The following is an 18,848-nucleotide window of genomic DNA, read 5'->3' as shown; positions in this document are numbered from 1 at the left end:
TTCAAGACATTCCAAGATACTTTTGGGGTCTTTTTGGACGAAAAAGTTAAGTCACTGCCTAAGTGCATGGATCCCTTTCCTGATTTTCAAAAATTCATTAAAAATATTCCTTAAGCGATATGCAAATATTTTCAATGGATTCTTGTTCAGGGCGTCGTTGACTATGACAATTTCAAGACATTCCAAGATACTTTTGGGGTCTTTTTTGAATAAAAAGTTAAGTCACTGCCGAAGTGCACAGACTTTCCTGATTTTAAAAAATTCATTAAAAATATTCCTTAAGCGATATGCAAATATTTTCAACGGATTCTTGTTCAGGGCGTCGTTGACTATGACTGAGTACAATTTCAAGACATTCCAACATACTCGGAATGTCCAAGTGCATGGATCGCTTTCAGGATTTTCAAAAATTCATAAAAAATATTCTTCAAGAGATATGCAAATATATTCAACGGATTCTTGTTCATGGCATGCTTGAATATGACTGTGTACAATTTCAAGACATTCCAAGATACTTTTGGGGTCTTTTTTGAATAAAAAGTTAAGTCACTGCCTAAGTGCACAGACTTTCCTGATTTTAAAAAATTCATTAAAAATATTCCTTAAGCGATATGCAAATATTTTCAATGGATTCTTGTTCAGGGCGTCGTTGACTATGACTGAGTACAATTTCAAGACATTCCAACATACTCGGAATGTCCAAGTGCATGGATCGCTTTCAGGATTTTCCAAAGTTCATTAAAAATATTCTTCAAGAGATATGCAAATATATTCAACGGATTCTTGTTCAGGGCATGCTTGACTATGACTGTGTACAATTTCAAGACATTCCAAGATACTTTTGGGGTCTTTTTTGAATAAAAAGTTAAGTCACTGCCTAAGTGCACAGACTTTCCTCATTTTCAAAAATTCATTAAAAATATTCCTTAAGAGATATGCAAATATTTTCAATGGATTCTTGTTCAGGGCGTCGTTGACTATGACTGAGTACAATTTCAAGACATTCCAACATACTTGGAATGTCCAAGTGCATGGATCGCTTTCCGTATTTTCAAAAATTCATTAAAAATATTCTTCAAGAGATATGCAAATATATTCAACGGATTCTTGTTCAAGGCATGCTTGACTATGACTGTGTACAATTTCAAGACATTCCAAGATACTTTTGGGGTCTTTTTGGACGAAAAAGTTAAGTCACTGCCTAAGTGCATGGATCGCTTTCCTGATTTTCAAAAATTCATTAAAAGTATTCCTTAAGAGATATGCAAATATTTTCAATGGATTCTTGTTCAGGGCGTCGTTGACTATGACTGAGTACAATTTCAAGACATTCCAACACACTTGGAATGTCCAAGTGCATGGATCGCTTTCCTGATTTTCAAAAGTTCATTAAAAATATTCTTCGAAAGATATGGAAATATTTTCAACAGAATCTTGTTCAGGGCATGCTTGATTATGACTGTGTACAATTTCAAGACATTCCAACATACTTTTGGGGTCTTTTTGGACGAAAAAGTTAAGTCACTGCCTAAGTGCATGGATCGCTTTCCTGATTTTCAAAAATTCATTAAAAGTATTCCTTAAGAGATATGCAAATATTTTCAATGGATTCTTGTTCAGGGTGTCGTTGACTATGACTGAGTACAATTTCAAGACATTCCAACATACTTGGAATGTCCATGTGCATGGATCGCTTTCCTGATTTTCAAAAATTCATTAAAAATATTCCTTAAGCGATATGCAAATATTTTCAACGGATTCTTGTTCAGGGCGTCGTTGACTCTGACTGAGTTCAATTTCAAGACATTCCAACATACTTGGAATGTCCAAGTGCATGGATCGCTTTCCGTATTTTCAAAAATTCATTAAAAATATTCTTCAAGAGATATGCAAATATATTCAACGGATTCTTGTTCAGGGTATGCTTGTCTATGACTGTGTACAATTTCAAGACATTCCAAGATACTTTTGGGGTCTTTTTTGACAAAAGAGTTAAGTCAATGCCTAAGTGCATGGATCGCTTTCCTGATTTTCAGAAATTCATTTAAAATATTCCTTAAGCGATATGCAAATATTTTCAATGGATTCTTGTTCAGGGCGTCGTTGACTATGACTGAGTACAATTTCAAGACATTCCAACATATTTGGAATGTCCAAGTGCATGGATCGCTTTCCTGATTTTCAAAAGTTCATTAAAAATATTCTTCAAGAGATATGCAAATATATTCAACGGATTCTTGTTCAGGGCATGCTTGACTATGACTGTGTGCAATTTCAAGACATTCCAAGATACTTTTGGGGTCTTTTTTGACGAAAAAGTCAAGTCACTGCCTAAGTGCATGGATCGCTTTCCTGATTTTCAAAAATTCATTAAAAATATTCCTTAAGCGATATGCAAATATTTTCAACGGAGCCTTGTTCAGGGCGCTGTTGACTATGACTGAGTACAATTTCAAGACATTCCAACATACTTGGAATGTCCAAGTGCATGGATCGCTTTCCGGATTTTCAAAAACTCATTAAAAATATTCTTCAAGAGATATGCAAATATATTCAACGGATTCTTCTTCAGGGCATGCTTGACTATGACTGTGTACAATTTCAAGACATTACAAGATACTTTTGGGGTCTTTTTTGACGAAAAAGTTAAGTCACTGCCTAAGTGCACAGACTTTCCTCATTTTCAAAAATTCATTAAAAATATTCCTTAAGAGATATGCAAATATTTTCAATGGATTCTTGTTCAGGGCTTCGTTGACTATGACTGAGTACAATTTCAAGACATTCCAACATACTTGGAATGTCCAAGTGCATGGATCGCTTTCTGGATTTTCAAAAATTCATTTAAAATATTCTTCAAGAGATATGCAAATATATTCAACGGATTCTTGTTCAGGGCATGCTTGACTATGACTGTGTACAATTTCAAGACATTCCAAGATACTTTTGGGGTCTTTTTTGACGAAAAAGTTAAGTCACTGCCTAAGTGCATGGATCGCTTTCCTGATTTTCAAAAATTCATTTAAAATATTCCTTAAGCGATATGCAAATATTTTCACTGGATTCTTGTTCAGGGCGTTGTTGACATTGACTGAGTACAATTTCAAGACATTCCAACATATTTGGAATGTCCAAGTGCATGGATCGCTTTCCTGATTTTCAAAAGTTCATTAAGAATATTCTTCAAGAGATATGCAAATATATTCAACGGATTCTTGTTCAGGGCATGCTTGACTATGACTGTGTACAATTTCAAGACATTCCAAGATACTTTTGGGGTCTTTTTTGAATAAAAAGTTAAGTGACTGCCTAAGTGCACAGACCTCCTCATTTTCAAAAATTCATTAAAAATATTCCCTAAGAGATATGCAAATATTTTCAATGGATTCTTGTTCAGGGCGTCGTTGACTATGACTGAGTACAATTTCAAGACATTCCAACTGACTTGGAATGTCCAAGTGCATGGATCGCTTTCCGGATTTTCAAAAAATCATTTAAAATATTCTTCAAGAGATATGCAAATATATTCAACAAATTCTTGTTCAGGGCATGCTTGACGATGACTGTGTACAATTTCAAGACATTCCAAGATACCTTTGGGGTCTTTTTTGAATAAAAAGTTAAGTCACTGCCTAAGTGCACAGACTTTCCTCATTTTCAAAAATTCATTAAAAATATTCCTTAAGAGATATGCATATATTTTCAATGGATTCTGGTTCAGGGCGTCGTTGACTATGACTGAATACAATTTCAAGACATTCCAACATACTTAGAATGTCCAAGTGCATGGATCGCTTTCAGGATTTTCAAAAATTCATTAAAAATATTCTTCAAGAGATATGCAAATATATTCAACGGATTCTTGTTCAGGGCATGCTTGACTATGACTGTGTACAATTTCAAGACATTCCAAGATACTTTTGGGGTCTTTTTGGACGAAAAATTTAAGTCACTGCCTAAGTGCATGGATCCCTTTCCTGATTTTCAAAAATTCATTAAAAATATTGCTTAAGCGATATGCAAATATTTTCAATGGATTCTTGTTCAGGGCGTCGTTGACTATGACAATTTCAAGACATTCCAAGATACTTTTGGGGTCTTTTTTGAATAAAAAGTTAAGTCACTGCCTAAGTGCACAGACTTTCCTGATTTTAAAAAATTCATTAAAAATATTCCTTAAGCGATATGCAAATATTTTCAACGGATTCTTGTTCAGGGCGTCATTGACTATGACTGAGTACAATTTCAAGACATTCCAACATACTTGGAATGTCCAACTGCAAAGGATCGCTTTCCGGATTTTCAAAAATTCATAAAAAATATTCTTCAACAGATATGCAAATATATTCAACGGATTCTTGTTCATGGCATGCTTGAATATGACTGTGTACAATTTCAAGACATTCCAAGATACTTTTGGGGTCTTTTTTGAATAAAAAGTTAAGTCACTGCCTAAGTGCACAGACTTTACTCATTTTCAAAAATTCATTAAAAATATTCCTTAATAGATATGCAAATATTTTCAATGGATTCTTGTTCAGGGCGTCGTTAACTATGACTGAGTACAATTTCAAGACATTCCAACATACTCGGAATGTCCAAGTGCATGGATCGCTTTCAGGATTTTCAAAAATTCATAAAAAATATTCTTCAAGAGATATGCAAATATATTCAACGGATTCTTGTTCAGGGCATGCTTGACTATGACTGTGTACAATTTCAAGACATTCCAAGATACTTTTGGGGTCTTTTTTGAATAAAAAGTTAAGTCACTGCCTAAGTGCACAGACTTTCCTCATTTTCAAAAATTCATTAAAAATATTCCTTAAGAGATATGCAAATATTTTCAATATATTCTTGTTCAGGGCGTCGTTGACTATAACTGAGTACAATTTCAAGACATTCCAACATACTTGGAATGTCCAAGTGCATGGATCGCTTTCAGGATTTTCAAAAGTTCATTAAAAATATTCTTCAAGAGATATGCAAATATATTCAACGGATTCTTGTTCAGGGCATGCTTGACTATGACTGTGTACAATTTCAAGACATTCCAAGATACTTTTGGGGTCTTTTTTGAATAAAAAGTTAAGTCACTGCCTAAGTGCACAGACTTTCCTCATTTTCAAAAATTCATTAAAAATATTCCTTAAGAGATATGCAAATATTTTCAATGGATTCTTGTTCAGGGCGTCGTTGACTATGACTGAGTACAATTTCAAGACATTCCAACATACTTGGAATGTCCAAGTGCATGGATCGCTTTCCGTATTTTCAAAAATTCATTAAAAATATTCTTCAAGAGATATGCAAATATATTCAACGGATTCTTGTTCAAGGAATGCTTGACTATGACTGTGTACAATTTCAAGACATTCCAAGATACTTTTGGGGTCTTTTTTGACGAAAAAGTTAAGTCACTGCCTAAGTGCATGGATCGCTTTCCTGATTTTCAAAAATTCATTAAAAATATTCCTTAATGGATATGCAAATATTTTCAATAGATTCTTGTTCAGGGCGTCGTTGACTATGACTGAGTACAATTTCAAGACATTCCAACATACTTGGAATGTCCATGTGCATGGATCGCTTTCCTGATTTTCAAAAATTCATTAAAAATATTCCTTAAGCGATATGCAAATATATTCAATGGATTCTTGTTCAGGGCGTCGTTGACTATGACTGAGTACAATTTCAAGACATTCCAACATACTTGGAATGTCCAAGTGCATGGATCGCTTTCCGGATTTTCAAAAGTTCATTAAAAATATTCTTCAAGAGATATGCAAATATATTCAACGGATTCTTGTTCAGGGTATGCTTGACTATGACTGTGTACAATTTCAAGACATTCCAAGATACTTTTGGGGTCTTTTTTGAATAAAAAGTTAAGTCAATGCCTAAGTGCACAGACTTTCCTCATTTTCAAAAATTCATTAAAAATATTCCTTAAGAGATATGCAAATATTTTCAATGGATTCTTGTTCAGGGCGTCGTTGACTATGACTGAGTACAATTTCAAGACATTCCAACATACTTGGAATGTCCAAGTGCATGGATCGCTTTCCGTATTTTCAAAAATTCATTAAAAATATTCTTCAAGAGATATGGAAATATATTCAACGGATTCTTGTTCAGGGCATGCTTGACTATGACTGTGTACAATTTCAAGACATTCCAAGATACTTTTGGGGTCTTTTTTGACGAAAAAGTTAAGTCACTGCCTAAGTGCATGGATCGCTTTCCTGATTTTCAAAAATTCATTAAAAATATTCCTTAAGCGATATGCAAATATTTTCAACGGATTCTTGTTCAGGGCGTCGTTGACTCTGACTGAGTTCAATTTCAAGACATTCCAACATACTTGGAATGTCCAAGTGCATGGATCGCTTTCCGTATTTTCAAAAATTCATTAAAAATATTCTTCAAGAGATATGCAAATATATTCAACGGATTCTTGTTCAGGGCATGCTTGACTATGACTGTGTACAATTTCAAGACATTCCAAGATACTTTTGGGGTCTTTTTTGAATAAAAAGTTAAGTCACTGCCTAAGTGCACAGACTTTCCTCATTTTCAAAAATTCATTAAAAATATTCCTTAAGAGATATGCAAATATTTTCAATGGATTCTTGTTCAGGGCGTCGTTGACTATGACTGAGTACAATTTCAAGACATTCCAACATACTTGGAATGTCCAAGTGCATGGATCGCTTTCCGTATTTTCAAAAATTCATTAAAAATATTCTTCAAGAGATATGCAAATATATTCAACGGATTCTTGTTCAAGGAATGCTTGACTATGACTGTGTACAATTTCAAGACATTCCAAGATACTTTTGGGGTCTTTTTTGACGAAAAAGTTAAGTCACTGCCTAAGTGCATGGATCGCTTTCCTGATTTTCAAAAATTCATTAAAAATATTCCTTAATGGATATGCAAATATTTTCAATAGATTCTTGTTCAGGGCGTCGTTGACTATGACTGAGTACAATTTCAAGACATTCCAACATACTTGGAATGTCCATGTGCATGGATCGCTTTCCTGATTTTCAAAAATTCATTAAAAATATTCCTTAAGCGATATGCAAATATATTCAATGGATTCTTGTTCAGGGCGTCGTTGACTATGACTGAGTACAATTTCAAGACATTCCAACATACTTGGAATGTCCAAGTGCATGGATCGCTTTCCGGATTTTCAAAAGTTCATTAAAAATATTCTTCAAGAGATATGCAAATATATTCAACGGATTCTTGTTCAGGGTATGCTTGACTATGACTGTGTACAATTTCAAGACATTCCAAGATACTTTTGGGGTCTTTTTTGAATAAAAAGTTAAGTCAATGCCTAAGTGCACAGACTTTCCTCATTTTCAAAAATTCATTAAAAATATTCCTTAAGAGATATGCAAATATTTTCAATGGATTCTTGTTCAGGGCGTCGTTGACTATGACTGAGTACAATTTCAAGACATTCCAACATACTTGGAATGTCCAAGTGCATGGATCGCTTTCCGTATTTTCAAAAATTCATTAAAAATATTCTTCAAGAGATATGGAAATATATTCAACGGATTCTTGTTCAGGGCATGCTTGACTATGACTGTGTACAATTTCAAGACATTCCAAGATACTTTTGGGGTCTTTTTTGACGAAAAAGTTAAGTCACTGCCTAAGTGCATGGATCGCTTTCCTGATTTTCAAAAATTCATTAAAAATATTCCTTAAGCGATATGCAAATATTTTCAACGGATTCTTGTTCAGGGCGTCGTTGACTCTGACTGAGTTCAATTTCAAGACATTCCAACATACTTGGAATGTCCAAGTGCATGGATCGCTTTCCGTATTTTCAAAAATTCATTAAAAATATTCTTCAAGAGATATGCAAATATATTCAACGGATTCTTGTTCAGGGTATGCTTGTCTATGACTGTGTACAATTTCAAGACATTCCAAGATACTTTTGGGGTCTTTTTTGACAAAAGAGTTAAGTCAATGCCTAAGTGCATGGATCGCTTTCCTGATTTTCAGAAATTCATTAAAAATATTCCTTAAGCGATATGCAAATTTTTTCAATGGATTCTTGTTCAGGGCGTCGTTGACTATGACTGAGTACAATTTCAAGACATTCCAACATATTTGGAATGTCCAAGTGCATGGATCGCTTTCCTGATTTTCAAAAGTTCATTAAAAATATTCTTCAAGAGATATGCAAATATATTCAACGGATTCTTGTTCAGGGCATGCTTGACTATGACTGTGTGCAATTTCAAGACATTCCAAGATACTTTTGGGGTCTTTTTTGACGAAAAAGTCAAGTCACTGCCTAAGTGCATGGATCGCTTTCCTGATTTTCAAAAATTCATTAAAAATATTCCTTAAGCGATATGCAAATATTTTCAACGGATTCTTGTTCAGGGCGTCGTTGACTATGACTGAGTACAATTTCAAGACATTCCAACATACTTGGAATGTCCAAGTGCATGGATCGCTTTCCTGATTTTCAAAAGTTCATTAAAAATATTCTTGAAGAGATATGCAAATATATTCAACGGATTCTTGTTCAGGACATGCTTGACTATGACTGTGTACAATTTCAAGATATTCCAAGATACTGTTGGGGTCTTTTTTGAATAAAAAGTTGAGTCACTGCCTCAGTGCACAGACTTTCCTCATTTTCAAAAATTCATTAAAAATATTCCTTAAGAGATATGCAAATATTTTCAATGGATTCTTGTTCAGGGTGTCGTTGACTATGACTGAGTACAATTTCAAGACATTCCAACATACTTGGAATGTCCAAGTGCATGGATCGCTTTCCGGATTCTCAAAAATTCATTAAAAATATTCTTCAAGAGATATGCAAATAATATTTGCATATCTCTTGAAGAATATTTGCACATATATTTGACACAATTAAATGATGACTTTAACTGCAGTACTGCGTTCTGTGTCTTGCTTTTTGGTACTTTCCCTGTTACCATAACATTCAGCCTGACAAAGACAAACACAGATAGCACCCAAATGCATTCATACACATTATTAAATATACATTTTATTATTAATTACATTTCTTAGCGCTTTTCTATACACCCAAAGTGCGTACAAATTACCCATTATTCATTAACCCATTCTTACTGGTGGTGGTATGCTACGTCTGTAACCACAGCTGCTCTAGAGCAGACTGACGGAAGCGCGGCTGCCAATGTGCACCAAACCGCCCTTACGACCATTACCATGATCAGTGATACACATATTATGTGTATTAATGAACATGGTGATAGAGACGAACAACCATTCCACCCTCACTCTCACTCCTATGGTCAATTTAAGGTGTCCAATTTACCTAATCCCCATATTGCATATATTTTTGAACTGTGGGAGAAAGCCGGAGAACCCAGAGAAAAACCATGCACACATAGAGAGAACAGTCAAAATCATTGCAGAAAGGCCCTTGTTCCAACTGGGACGCAAACCCTGGTCTTCTTGCTTCAAAGGCGAGAGCGCTAACCACGACACCAATTGTGGAGTATAGAACTCTTAATTAAAAACAGGGTGACTTGAAGTGGGTTTTTATGGACCTAAAACTCTAGAACAATCAGTAGGTATGGCCTGGTTATAATAATCATAATTATTAAGCTGCTCAGTTGGACACCACACTAATTCAAATTCTGTCTGGGTCCACCTGAGTCGGTGGGGTGCTGAAGGCATTTGAGAATGGAATTCATGCTGCTGATTTATTCCACATGGCTGCCATAGCAACAGGCTCTGAACCAGTTCTCTCCTTATCAAAGCTCCCTCCATGGTGTCTGTCATGTTCTAACACAGTTAACTCTTGCCCCTGGAACCATCTAACCACTGCTCCCTACTGTACATATATCATCTGAGCTGCTTTTGGTAAGACCTGTCGAATCTCATCACATTTTGTCAAAAATATCTTGTAAAGTCCAAAAGGCCATGTAATGTAATGTATTGTCCTGCAGTAAATCCATTCATTGATGTCCAAAGGAGCAAAGGATCAAAGATCACAGCCTACAGCATATGCTGCAGTCAGTGTAATAACATTACAAAACTGATCATTTTCTTCCATTTGCAGAACATTCCTTTTTCCCCCCTCTGCCATCTTTGTTGTTCCTGCACGTTGCTGTTCCTATCAGGAGCCAATGCACCAGAACACTTATTATTACAAGTGGAAATGTCACATAAAGATGGAAAGAGGCAAAGAAACATTAGACAACAAAGAGTAAACAAGCCTCCACCAGCAGTAACTCTCTGCATTAGAGGTCGACCAATATGGGTTTTTTATGGCCAATGCCCATTCCGATTTTTTTTACATCGGCCAAAGCCGATGTCCGATACGTGCTGCCGTTTTTTTTTTAGACTATATTGCTTTTTCTCTCTCCATTTACATAAAAATTACACGATAACAAATGTTATATAAGTCCCAATTTAACCAAAAACAAAATGATAATAACAAAAGTGTTAGAATAAACAATATGGAATTTAAATATATAACAATAGAAACAATTAATTGCAGATATTGCACCAATATTGCCTGGTGTTGGCTCAGTAAAGTGGTGCCACACAGGGTTGCCCTTCTTTTCAGCCATTTCTTTAAAAAGGCGGATATATCAGTCGACCCTTACTCTGCATGTTAATGTATCATATAGTGTGTAAGGATGAATATACATTAAACGTCTATCACATTGATATTTATTTCTCTCCCAATTTGATATGAATGTAACACAAAACTAACCTTATGCATGTCATCATTTATTGGCAAAATGGCTCACCCTCCTTATGTTAACTGTGAGCATTGGCTCTCTTTTTCTCTTTCTCTCTTTTTTGTCTTGTCTTTTCTAAGGAATAAATTGTTGCTCCTTTTTTGGATTCACTTCCTCAGCCTTCCATCAGATTCTCATCAAAACAGTATATAATGTAAAACAATTTATTACATCTAATTCAATTCTTAGTTCGCAAGTAAAACATTCTTAAAACTTATTTTAAGAACATTATGTAAGAAATGTATTGTGTTATAAAATTACCGTAATAAAAGTGAAATATTTTGATTATGTTTAAGTTTCATGTGTTGGTCTCTTTTGCCACCCACCACCACTGACCCACAAGGGTTAGGGTTAGGGTTAGACACCACCACACAGCTCCAGACCCCATGAGCTCCAGACTTGGTCTCGATGATCCACCATCTCTGCAGCCTAAGATGCAGCACAACTGAAAGAGATCAGGGCCAGATTCAGACTCAGAGTTCACTACATACTTTAAATTCATGGAGATCGACTGGTACATCATCCTTATAATGACCCCAGTTTTTTAGGAATTTGGAAACAGCCAGAGGACATTATTAGAGAATTGTGGAAACCTGGCATTTCCAACTTCCCGATTAAGTTCCCTTCATCTTACTCCAGAGAGTCACTGAAAGTTTGCAAGAGCCTAATGGATGCAATCTGGCATTGTGACAAACGTACAACTCTGGAGTCTACTGGCAAATGTTAATGTTGTTGTTGGCACTAGGATTGCCAACCGTACCTATTTGTTACATTTTTGAAAGAAAATGAAAGACGTGTTCTGTATTGAACATACAGAATGCACTTTTTTCCTCCTAATCTGTCAGTCGTTTATTACTATCTAACAGAATATGTGCACTTTTAATTGGTCATTCGATTTACTGTGAGTCCTATGTATCATAGCAATGGAGATGTAAAGGTAAAATGACACTTGAGGAGCAGGAAGAGGGGGCTTTCTCAAATTTCCTTTATTATTCTGGTTAGCAGAATAGTAGTAGTCGTCGTAGTAGTAGTAGTAGTAGTATAGTGTTAGCATTAAATAATTGCTGTGTTAACGTTGCTGTCCAGACTAGCGCTTGGTAAATCTAATCTGAGTCCATGATTTACAGAGAGCTAACCATGAAATCTGTTGCTCATTGGTTCCCAGTGTATTCTGCTCACTGTCAGCATGTTTCATAGCCATGAATCACCCCCACCATATCAACACAGGAGCTATTCGCCATCTTCACCTTAATGATCAAAACAGATTTTTGGACATGTTGCCTAGAGCTTTACCTGAACGGCGGGACCCGACAGGTTTGGTCGGGCTCGGGCTTGCGTGGTAAATGAGCGGTCAGGTAATGCATTTCGATTAGCACGAGAAAGATGCTGAGGAGGCACCGGACACACTGGGATTTTTGATAGACTTTCTGAAACTGTTGTCTGACTTGTCTATGTACACTGCCTTGAGATAATGTATGTTATGATTCGGACTTATTTTATTTCTTTGTTCCAACTTCTAAGTGGTCTTTGTCAATGTATAAATGACTCATTCTTGACAAAAGGCAGATTAATATTTGAATAATATTGGGCTGTAAACGGTTTTGGTCTTTTAAAAAGCTTTCACTCAAAATGTACTTGACGGGCTAGGGCCTTGTCGGGCCTAACTTTAGAGCTCTAGACCCGATTAGAGCTCTAATATTGCCTGATTTATGTGTTGTCTCATATGTACATTGTCTATTCAGGTGAACGACTTTATTACACAGGTTGTGTCACGTCAGCTACCAGAGCTGTATGGGTCAGAAATGCCGAATATCCTCAAACCTTAAAAGAGCAGCCACACATTCACGTTTAACCTGTTGCTGACACAAATTCCGACATAAATCCTACAGTGCAAATTCTTATTTCTGTCGTTCAGAAATAATCTATGAACTCATGAGTGCACAAGTGTAACACAATACTTTGAATTTGAATTGCACTACCCATTCTTAATGCTAATGGCGGGTTTTACATTATTAACATATAGCCCCATTAAAATATTTAACATCATAAAGTAAAAATATCGAATCATTACAAGACACCAATGTTCTCTCATAAGGTCCACGCCTTGTAGCGGTGTGAGGGCTTGTGTGGCTCAATGACCCCGAAAGCTATGCAGAGTACTCCTGGCAGGGTCGCCCATGCAGGACAGGTCAAGGTTTTGGTCTCCTCATATTTAATTTTATTCTATATGTTCATACAGAATCAGCTCTTGTTTTTATCTTAAATTCTCCTCTCACGTAGTGTAGGTGTAACATCTGAAGGTTAAAATCCTCTCCTGGCAAAGGGGGATCCACTATCAGAGGCGGAACAGGCACCAACTTGTCATGCATAGGACAAAAATAGGACAGCTTTATCAAACACACACACACACACACACACACACACACACACACACACACACACACACACACACACACACACACACACACACACACACACACACACACACACACACAGAGATGGATCCTCAAATAATACAGATGCCAGTAGGTACAGTATTTAACATGTAGCCAGCACCAGAAGAAGCCCTGCACAATGTGATTCTGTGCTTATGTCTCCTAATACATCTTTTAATGTCTGTAATCTTTTTAAGGCTCACTGAAACTTACACAATATAGATGGAACTTAATTCATTCATTCAAAATGACTCTCTAAGGTGCTTCACACAGCTTAATGTCTATCAGCACCCAAGAGGCTCACCGAGAGGAAAGGAAGAAGATGGGAAGTGAAGATCATTTGTGTTTTTTTTCTCTCCCACGACTTATTGCCAAAGGCAGGCAGATTGGGCAGAATGAGTCGGCGAGAAAGTGAAAGAGAAAGGGTGGAAACACAGAACAACGGGAGGTGTTAGATGTGGAACTCTGTGCTCTTGTCACCTTGGTGTTTTGCCTCCTATGGTATTGACACTTGTCTGAATTCACATATATGGCTGCATAATCTGGGAAAGTCTTTCAGGAGAGAGTGGTGCAGGTTCCTGATGCAAGTGAGAAACCTAAAATATAGTGAAAGTAAATATGTCAGGTGAGTAAAAAGGAGTCATGGTGCAGAATTATGAAGGTGCAGTGTCATGTGTTTCCATTTTTGGAATTCGCTTTTAGCAGAATGTCTGAAAATAAATCCATCTGTGCAACTTTGTGTGGGGCTATGTCTCTGTGTTTGCACACATTCAAATGCATTGTGTGCTCAGTCGTAATAATAATCTATTGCGTCACTGCTAAATGGGTCACATGCTTCAAACTTTGCGGGTGATTTACTAAGGTCATTAGGATAGATAGATAGATAGATAGATAGATAGATAGATAGATAGATAGATAGATAGATAGATAGATAGATAGATAGATAGATAGATAGATAGATAGATAGATAGATAAGTTAAGAGCTATAGGTAGCCTGCATTTTGCCAGATAGATAGATAGATAGATAGATAGATAGATAGATAGATAGATAGATAGATAGATAGATAGATAGATAGCAGAGGTGGAGAAAGTACTAATATTGTACTCAAGTAAAAGTACCAATACTTTGATGAAATATTACTCAAGTAGAAGTAAAAGTAGTCATCTGAAAATGTACTGTATGTAATGAAGTAAAAAGAAGTTCATTTGAGATGAAACTAATAGATGTATGTTAGTTTAACTGGGTAGCTCACATCAGTTAATTATACATGAAATGTTCTGTCAAACAGATGATATGGTGGGCAATGAAGTCATAATGGAGAGATCTGTGAGGAGAAGACGGGTTCATCCTCGACAGGATGCCAAACAACATACTCAACTGAAAACTGACAAGGCTGGTCTCACAGACCATTTTATCAACCCATAAAAGGTAAGTTCTTCCAGTTTGCAAGTAGTGTTTGTGTCAGTTGTACACAGCCTATTAATAATAATGTACACATTTGCTGCACACACAATTTCAATTACTTTTTATTTTATTTTAGCTGTCATCTACTCCTGTGAATGCATCTCAGGTGTGTGATAAGATCAACAAAAACTTAAGGTTGTTAACATAACCCCGGTTCTCTGAGTAATATGAGTGAGATGTCTCACTATGGGATGCACACCCCTGCTGCAGCCCTCAGAAGCATTAATCTCATTACGCCAATCCTGATTGGCTGGTGAAAGTGTCCGTCTGCCACAGGTAGTCTGAAAGCCTTTGTCCCATCCATGTAAGTGCGCACAGCAAGAACTGGACACAACACATGTGACCGCCCACCTGCTGAGGCACAAAAGCCGGATTGGGCTTCAAAATCATCCTCACATCGCCCGGGAAAAGTTGAGCACATGACGGATGCACAGAAAGTTTAGCGGAAGCCAGCGGCAGCAGATACACAGCCTTAAGAGACACGTGCTTTAAGTCTGCCTCCTCCAGTGGTTCAAACGGGAGCCCTTTAAGCCCCTCCAAAACCAAAGCCAGATCCCATGGCGGTACCAGCGGTCTGGACACGGGAAGGAGCCTGCGTGCCCCTTCATAAAATGGCAAACCATCGGGTGCTGGCTTGCAGTTTGCTCCCCAAAACCCATGTGACAGGCATTGTGACAAACGTACAACTCTGGAGTCTACTGGCAAATGTAGTTCTCTCCCGACGCGAACAGATCCACTGCTGCCCGACCGTAACGGGCCCATATCTGTTCCACAACCTCCTGGTGTAGAGCCCACTCCCGGTACACCGGTGCGCCCCTGGACAACAGGTCCGCGCCCGTGTTCAGGACTCCCGGGATGTGCGTCGCTCTCAGGGAGAGGAGACGACCGCAGCTCCACAGGATCAGTCTGCGTGCCACCATATGCAACCGACAGGAGCGTAACCCCCCTTGACGGTTGATATACGCCACTGTTGTGGTATTGTCCGTCCTCACCAGGACATGATGACCCATGAGAGACGGAAGGAAATGTTTCAGGGATAGAAACACCGCTGAAAGTTCCAGGAAATTTATGTGAGACCGCTGGAGGTCCACATTCTAGTGGCCCCTCACAGACCGGCCCTCGTGAATCCCGCCCCATCCTGTCAGGCAGGCGTCCGTAGTGACCACCTTCCTGGACAGGACAGAGCCCATGCGCACTCCGTGCGTCAGGAAAGACAGGACATGCCAATGGCGCAGTGCCCTGGCGCAGTGCCCTGGCGCAGTGCAACCAGCACTCTCCGTGCGCCATGACGCACGGGATTCAGCCAGCATGAGGCCACCCAGAGCTGGAATTCCCTCATGTGTAGGCGACAGAGACGGACTACGAGAATGGCAGATGCCATAAGTCCGAGTAATCGAAGGCACAATCGGAACCGAACAGATATTCCTGCGCGAGACATGCTTTGAATGTTTCCACTCGCTCCGCCGAACGGCACGCTGTGAAAGTCACCGAGTTCAGGGACAGTCCCAGAAAGATTATGTCCTGAGCCGGAGATAGCATGCTCTTCTCCGCGTTTATCACGAAACCCAGGTATAACAGGTGTTCCATGAGAATACGTGTATGCGCCCTGGCCTCCTGCTCCAATTGTGCCAAAAGCAGCCAATCATCCAGATATGTGGCCAGGCGGATGCCCTGCCGTCTCAGCGGGGCTATTGCCACCTCCGTGCACCGCACAAACAACCTCGGGCTTAAATCGAACCTTAGATATTTTCTGTGGGGCGGATAAATGGGGATGTGGAAATACGCGTCTTTCAGATCGACAGAAGTGAACCAGTCGTTCTGACGCACAAGACGCAGCAGGGATGCGTGTGTCAGCATCCTGAACTTAAAGGGCGAATCCCGCTCCCCCCTCGTTTGGGACGAGAAAATACCTGGAGTAAAAACCGCTCTGACACTGTGCGGGAGAGACGACACAAATTGTTTAACAGTGAGAGGATTTCCTCCTGTAAAACGGGAGCTGACTCTCCCTGAGCCTGGGAGTGTATTATGCCGGCGAAACGCGGGGGCACAGCGGCGAACTGCAGCCTTTAACCCCCACGAAATAGTCCATAACACCCAGGGTGAAGCTGCTAGTGTAGCCCATCTCTCGCGTCTGAGGGAGAGAGTGGACACACACTGCAGCTCCTCCACTCCGAGAGGCTTCAGCCGCGGTGCGGTGGCGCCATCTACTGGTGGAACAGTGACACTGCCCCAGGGCGACGCTGCGAATTTCTGCCCGGGTGGACAGCGCAGCGGTGGGGACATCACAGCCCCTGTCTCGGGGAGGGATACGACCCTCCTCCGGCGGAGAACAGAGGGAGACTCCCACGCGACTTGGTCCTGAGTTTGCCCAACATCCTCACATAACTCAGCCTAATAAGCCCTGAGCAGGGAGAGAACATTGAGCGCTCTGGCCGACAGCGCCGCCGCCTTATATGCCTTCTCAGTCAGCGCTGACTGGAAACGGTCAGAATTGGACGGCAGTTTGGGACTCCGGGAGGACTCCGGGAAGACGCCACTGACAGTCACGGGTGAAGGTGCACTGCAACGAGTGGCTCCATCAGAGGCATACGGAGCAGACCCAGGCTCTCGATGTAAGGACGGGCTCTCCACGAGCGTGCGACCTCATCCAGCAATTTCTTCCCCTCGTAGCGGGATCTGGTGGTCTCGGCTACGACAGCGGGCCAGGGGATAGCCAGTCGGGCAGCAGCGCGTTTACACACGTCGAGCATGTCCGAGCTGGGGAGGGGAGAAGTTGGTGTGCTACTCTCACCCCCATCCCGAGAGGCGACAGAGGCAGAGGGCTGTGAAGCCCGGGCCGGAGTAATGAATAAATCGTCCTCCTCTTCATCCTCTGATATGAGGAGTTCAGAAGCGACATCATCATCCTCCCCATAGTCCTAGGACGTCTTCCTCTGGCGGGGGTACCACGGCTAAGTCAAGCTGGGAGCCCAGCGACCTCCATCTCCTCTCCGTCTTGGACGGCGGCGCCATCAGAAGGGAGATATGGGTAGCGGCCAGACAGGCTAGCTTGGTGCGCAAGCCGTCTGTGGAGACTCTTGGCGGTGAACGCCGCGCAGCTGTGACAGGAGCCGGGGAAAACGATAGCCAGCTGGGCGTGTTCCAGGCCCAGGCAGCTCGAGCAGACCTGGTGTGGATCCTTACTCGATAACTTATTCCCGCAGCTTCGAAATTTCCGTGCCCTCTGGTGTGAGGGATTTTAGCCTCCATTCCGTGCGAGCTGGTGCGCAGGCAGGGAGTCGAGGCTGTTAGCTGGTGTGCTATCACTATTGCTAATTTTTGGCTGTGAAGTGTTATAATGTACATTGTATTCACAAACTGCCTTTGAAACAATCAGCTCTTTATTGAATTCCTGTCATTAAAATATATGTGACAAAATATTGTCACAACTGGATGAGCTTGTGAATAATTTACTTGAATATCTTGAAGACATTGCTCTCTGTGCCCAACCTCTTTTCGTTCATTACGAGGAGCTTGATTGCGTTATTTTGAATGAAGCACAGTCAAAGCTGGGCTCTTCAACTGACTGCTAGTGGGGTGGATATGGCCCTTAATTATTTTTTTTTACTTGTCCTTTGATTAATTCCCATGAACCCAGAGAAAAACGTTTGGCCTATTATATTTAATGTGTATACACGAATGGACTTTTTCTGCAAATATTCCTTTGGCCTGCAATTGTGTTATCTTGCTAACATTTAGACATTAGTAAGGCTATGATGAGTAGTCTACATTTCTATTCCAAATGACCGTTGGTCCTATTTAGTTTTGTTCTTGTGCTGGAGCCAAATATCTTGTTTTGTCTTGTCTTGAATGATGATATTCAGGTATGTCCCTAACTTCAAACAGGCAGGTTTTAAAGGGAAGCTACTGTAAAACGCCATGGTTACTGACATGCTCCGTGTACAACAAGCAGTGTTAGGGGTGCAATTATCTGGCATGCTTTTAAAATGCCAATTGAATTTGAATATTGCACATAATGTCTTTTTAGTCACTAGCCTCATCAGATACCTCGTCTCTGGAAGAATCAGCGATAACCAGTGATCTGTTGGAAGATAGAGAGCCAGCAACAAAAGCACAGGGTAACACTGCATTGCTTGCTGCATTTGAACAATAGCCCATTAT

The sequence above is a fragment of the Microchirus variegatus genome (genome assembly GCF_963457635.1).
Source record: "Microchirus variegatus genome assembly, chromosome: 8".
Classification (NCBI taxonomy): Eukaryota; Metazoa; Chordata; class Actinopteri; order Pleuronectiformes; family Soleidae; genus Microchirus; species Microchirus variegatus.
This window is presented reverse-complemented; position numbering follows the sequence as displayed.